The 6,041-nt window shown below is 46.4% G+C and overlaps 1 long non-coding RNA gene across 1 annotated transcript; it reads left to right on the top strand.

Annotated features, from left to right (window-relative positions):
• Positions 1-583: 583 nt before the first annotated feature.
• Positions 584-1,298, top strand: LOC310698996. Its single transcript, XR_014521880.1, has 2 exons — positions 584-671; positions 1,070-1,298. It is a non-coding gene; the product is annotated as an uncharacterized lncRNA (long non-coding RNA).
• The last annotated feature ends 4,743 nt before the right edge of the window (positions 1,299-6,041 follow it).

The raw sequence follows: 6,041 nt of genomic DNA on the forward strand, positions 1-6,041 counted from the left end.
GCCGGGACTCCGGCGGCGGCGGCGGCGGCAACGGCAGCGGCTGAGCAGGCCCGGGCGGGCGGGCGGGCGGGCGGAGGGAGGGAGGCGCGGACGGGGGAATCCTCTCAGTGCCGCGGCGGCGGCGGCGGCTGTCTCCACCCGAGCCCCCCGAAGCTGCCCCTACCACGCATGCGCGCTCGCTCTCCCCCGCCCCTTCCACGGCACACAAGGCGCAAGCTGTCAAGGCCGCCGTCTCTCGGCGCCTAGCGCGCAGGCGCAGGCCACCCCCTCGCTCCTTCCCGGCTCGCTCTCTCGCCCGCCCCCGCCAGCGCGCACCCAGCGCCGTTACGCATGCGCCCAGCCACCCGGCCTGGGCCCGCCGCCCCCGTGCTGATTGGCCTCGCTCGCGCCTGCGCGGCGGCCGGAGCGGGTTCCTTGGGTCACGTGACGAAGCTGCGGCCCCGGGTTTCCCCTCCCTCCGGCCGCCATTTTGAAGGGAAGCAGGGTTGCTAGGAGACGCGCCGCTGGAGCCGCGAGGCAAGCCGCGCTCGGAGGGCCTGGCCCGAAGCCGGGCGCCGCTCTCTGTCTTTGGGCCGGGCGCGCGGCGCCGTGCTCCTCCGTCAGGCCAGGCGTTCTGCTCCAGCCCCTTGCCCAGAGCCCCCCGGGGCCCGGCTCCTGCTCTGCCGCCCGAGGTGTGTCTGCGAGAAACCCCGAGCTTCGCTCCGATGACGGAGACCTGCGCGTGGAACTGGGGGGGGGGGGGGCTGCAAATGGTTGTTCTGCTTTGGTTCAAGGCTGCTGAAGATGCTGGCAATCCTGTTTGATTGACGCTCGGGGAGAGAGTTTCTATATTGCATATATATATAATTGCACATATAAAAAAGCATGGGAGCCAACTCCTAGGGGTCTCCAGCCCCCCCTAAAATATTTGAGGGAGCCCCCCTTGATGTGTGTGCACCGTGTCATGTGGTCGATTATGTGGGGCAGGAGTTACCTCCCCCCCCCCATATTTTATTCAAGTTGATGCCCCTGTAAATAAGCATGTTTAGTTTAAAAATTACTGGTTTCTTGTGCTTTATTCATTGAATAGGCTGATGCAACCATGGATGTGAGGTACACCATCCAGATCAGATTGAATCTGACTGCTACTGGTGGAGAGTGCTTCCGTATACATAACACAAATGCACCAAATTGAGAATCAAATGCTGAGAAAACAGGATCCAGTCCACAAATGGGTGCCTGAATAAGTCTACTAAGCTGTGAAGTGGGCTGCAGTCCACCAAAGCTTATGCCGCAATAAATTCAAGTCTTTAAAATGCCATGAGACTTCATTTCTTTTGCTGCCGCAGACTTAATGCTGCTGCCCCATGAAGATTCCTTTTGTGTTTGTGCTGTAACAGACTTAACAGGGCTACCCATCTGGAAAATGGCTTTCCACTTATCTGCTCCTGCTGACATGTATCAGTGGTAATTCCTTGTAACCTCACAGAGGTGGCATCTGCCCAAATGGGCTCTGGCTTAGCAAAAGCTTACACCAGCAATATTACACTGTGAGCTGTCACAGACTGCTGCCATTTTCCCTACAGCAGACTAACAAGACTATCCTATTCCCCTCTGGCATGGGCCACATTGAAGGAAAAACCCCAGTATCAGTTTCATTTAACAAAATTCATTTTGTTGTTGTGGGGGGAAACCTTCAGCTTTCTATGTGCCTTATTCTGAAATTATGTTCTTGTCTGATAGGAATAGTTTATTCAAACTCCTCTTCTACCTTTTCCTTCCATTTCCGATCTGTTGTGTTTTTTTGGCTTTTTAGCTTGTCAGCCTTAGGACGCAGCCTCTCTCTAAATAAAGAAATGTGAGCTGCTCTGGGAATCATAATATCTGTATGAAAAGTGAGATGGCAGATAAATTAATAAATAAAAATAAATCCCAACATCTAATAGTCATGCTGTTCTGGGCTTGATCCCTTCCCCCTTTCTTTTTTGTTGTATACACACACTACATTTAAAACGCATTCAAATAACATTCCCTCAAAGAATTCTGGGTACTGTAGTTTGTTAATGTTGCTGGGAATTGTAAGAGTAAGTCCCCATAATTCTTTGAGGAAAAGAATATGTTTCACATGTGCTTTAAAATGCATAGTGTGTACATAGCCTTATTCTCGCTCCTTTGTTTGCCTTTGAAATAAGCCCTTTAAAAATAATTAGATTTAAACCTGTAGATAGCTGTCTCCACACTTAGTTCCCAAGGAATTATATATTGGGATGGAAATTATGGAGTGACAGACATTTTATTTCTAATGCACATGCTTGTATGTGATACTATATGGGCCCATGTAGTGTATTTCATATATTGCAGCTAGCAAGGTTCATTTTGAGTTTTGGGCAACATGGCCTAGGGCACTCTGCTAGTCATAGAGCACTCGCTTTGCATGCAGCAGGTGCCATGTTTAGTCCTTAGCATCCCCAGGTAGGGCTGGAAAGGACTCCTGCCTGAATCCCTGGAAAGGCACTGCGAGTTAATGTAGACATTGCTGAGATGAATCAATACCTGGCTCTGAAATGTTCCTCCAAAACATCCCAGGTGATCTCAAGGTGTTGTGTGCCTCCAACTCCAATCAGCACCAAAGTAGCATGGCCTAGGGTGGTGGTGTTTAGTCATGTCTGACTCTTCGTGACCCCATGGACTAGAGCACGCCAGGCACTCCTGTCTTCCACTGCCTCCCGCAGTTTGGTCAAACTCATGTTTGCAGCTTCGAGAACACTGTCCAACCATCTCGTCCTCTGTCGTCCCCTTCTCCTTGTGCCCTCCATCTTTCCCAGCATCAGGGTCTTTTCCAGGGAGTCTTCTCTTCTCATGAGGTGGCCAAAGTATTGGAGCCTCAGCTTCAGGATCCGTCCTTCCAGTGAGCACTCAGGGCTGATTTCCTTCAGAATGGAGAGGTTTGATCTTCTTGCAGTCCATGGGACACTCAAGAGTCTCCTCCAGCACCAGAATTCAAAAGCATCAATTCTTCGGCGACCAGCCTTCTTTATGGTCCAGCTCTCACTTCCATACATCACTACTGGGAAAACCATAGCTTTAACTATATGGACCTTTGTTGGCAAGGTGATGTCTCTGCTTTTTAAGATGCTGTCTAGGTTTGTCACCGCTTTTCTCCCAAGAAGCAGACATCTTTTAATTTCATGACTGCTGTCACCATCTGCAGTGATCATGGAGCCCAAGAAAGTAAAATCTCTCACTGCCTCCATTTCTTCCCCTTCTATTTGCCAGGAGATGATGGGACCAGTGGCCATGATCTTACTTTTTTTGATGTTGAGCTTCAAACCATATTTTGCGCTCTCCTCTTTCACCCTCATTAAAAGGTTCTTTAATCCCTCCTCACTTTCTGCCATCAAGGTTGTGTCATCTGCATATCTGAGGTTGTTGATATTTCTTCCAGCAATCTTAATTCCGGCTTGGGATTCATCCAGTCCAGCCTTTCGCATGATGAATTCTGCATATAAGTTAAATAAGCAGGGAGACAATATACAGCCTTGCCGTACTCCTTTCCCAATTTTGAACTAATCAGTTTTTCCATATCCAGTTCTAACTGTAGCTTCTTGTCCCACATAGAGATTTCTCAGGAGACAGATGAGGTGATCAGGCACTCCCATTTCTTTAAGAACTTGCCATAGTTTGCTGTGGTCAACACAGTCAAAGGCTTTTGCATAGGCAATGAAGCAGAAGTAGATGTCTTTCTGGAACTCTCTAGCTTTCTCCATAATCCAGCGCATGTTTGCAATTTGGTCTCTGGTTCCTCTGCCCCTTCGAAATCCAGCTTGCACTTCTGGGAGTTCTCGGTCCACATACTGCTTGAGCTTTCCTTGTAGAATTTTAAGCATAACCTTGCTAGCGTGTGAAATGAGTGCAATTGTGCGGTAGTTGGAGCATTCTTTGGCACTGCCCTTCTTTGTGATTGGGATGTAGGCTGATCTTGTCCAATCCTCTGGCCACTGCTGAGTTTTCCAAACTTGCTGGCATATTGAGTGTAGCACCTTAACAGCATCATCGTTTAAAATTTTAAATAGTTCAGCTGGAATACCATCACTTCCACTGGCCTTGTTATTAGCAGTGCTTTCTAAGGCCCATTTGACCTCTCTCTCCAGGAGTGATGGGAGTCTTCTTTATTTAGACAATTTCTGTTCTACTTAATCTATAAAAGTGGTACACAGCAAACTGAAAGCAACAACAAATGTCACAAATATACACAACTATTAATACAAAATAATAAGTAATAAATGCGGATATAAATTCCTTCTTCTGACACATTTCCCTTTTCCATATCACCCATCCAGCCTGGCTTCAACCCAGGGCCCAAACAAATTCAGATCTCTCTCTCTCTCACACACACACACACGCACATCCCGCCCTGAAATCTCACAACAAACTGGGTTCCTGGAACTACTGATACCACTCTAGTCTTTCACTCTCTAAGGTGGAAGCAAGAGCATGTTTAGACCAGGCCCCATGTCCATTGTAAGAGCAGGGGCAATGCTAGTACAAAAGAGTATTCCTCTTACTATCTGAAATGCTGGACAGTATTTGCTGGTTCCACTATATTGATGTAGCAGTTACCTGAAAATCTGGAAGCATCCTTAGAACAAGCAATTGCTATTCAATGTAATACTCTACCATCTGTTAAATATATAAAATACATGACACAAGTGTGCACATAATTCATGCTCTAAGGACATGGATTTTAAGACACAGTCATTGCTGCCATCTTTTGTTTAAACCATAGTACTACAACCAAAGCCAGTTTCCTTATGGGCAGTAAATAACTAATAATAAAGGCTGCAGAAATGGACTATTAAAGTTCTACCACTTCGTACACTCAGGTAATGCAAGACTGCTTGCTTCAGCACACTGGTTCCCTGTCAGTTTCTGAGCTCAGTTCAAAGCGCTGGTGGTTAGGAACATTGAAAGCCGACTTACACTAGGTCTTAGAAAGTAGTCCATCTAGCCTAGTATTGTCTACACTAGTTGGCAGTGACTCTACAGGGCCTGAGGCAAGGGTAGTGATGCGTGGAACAATCTATTTCCAGTTAATTGCAGTTCTGAATGTGCTCCTAAGTCCATTCAGCCCTGTTTCCACATTAATCTGCAATGTTTTTTAAAAATCCATCCCCAAAAATGCATTTGTGAACTTATTTTATCTCAAAAGATGCATTTTGACACATTCTTTGAGCTGAAAACTGCATTGCAAGATTTAGAGAAGTAAGAAATCTGAAAGATAACTATGTTTTGGCCTGCACAAAAGGAGGCACAGGTCAAAGTCTTTTCTGCATTGCCGTGGGTTGGACTAGATGACCCTTGGGGTCCCTTCCAACTCGAAGATTGTATGATGCTATGAAAACCAGTTAATACTAGAATTTACAAAGACCGAATTCCTTAAGCCCCGCTAGGTAAAGGTCTTTGTCATCGGACCATTTTGACTGGAGTTTTGAAGTGTTGAGCCTGGTACATGTGATATACATGGCATCAGCTATGGTCCCCTCCCAGCAGCAATCTGCATGCCCACCACAGTCACCACCCAAGGCTTCCCTGTGTCTGTTCCTACCTTCTGAAGCAGGTAGCAGCAGGGGAGGCAGCTTTTTCCATTTGATGTCCTACTTTTGGAATACCCGCCCCAAAGAGGCTCACCTCTTCTTCAGTACCATTCAGACACCTTTTTATTTTCCCAGACTTTTAAGATCTTATTTTGCCCTTTAAAACCACTGTGACATTTTCTGCTATTCCTGGTTGTCTTCTGCCATTTTATTAAATGATTTTGTTTTATTATTAGCCTTCCTGAGAATGTTTGTGCCAAAAATAAATAAATAAATGTGAAATTAAAGAAACCCTTCAGGGAACTTGTTCATCACCAAATGCAACTTTCTAAATCTATTCTCTCAAGTGGGTATCTACAGGAATATTTTTCTCATTGTTCAGTAACAAAGCTGGGAAAATATTTTACATTTACAGGGACCAGAATCATCATTTTTAGGTGTCTAGGTAACAAAGCACCAATGACTTTC

This window comes from Podarcis liolepis (genome assembly GCF_965112155.1).
Source record: "Podarcis liolepis genome assembly, contig: HAP1_SCAFFOLD_197, whole genome shotgun sequence".
NCBI lineage: Eukaryota > Metazoa > Chordata > Lepidosauria > Squamata > Lacertidae > Podarcis > Podarcis liolepis.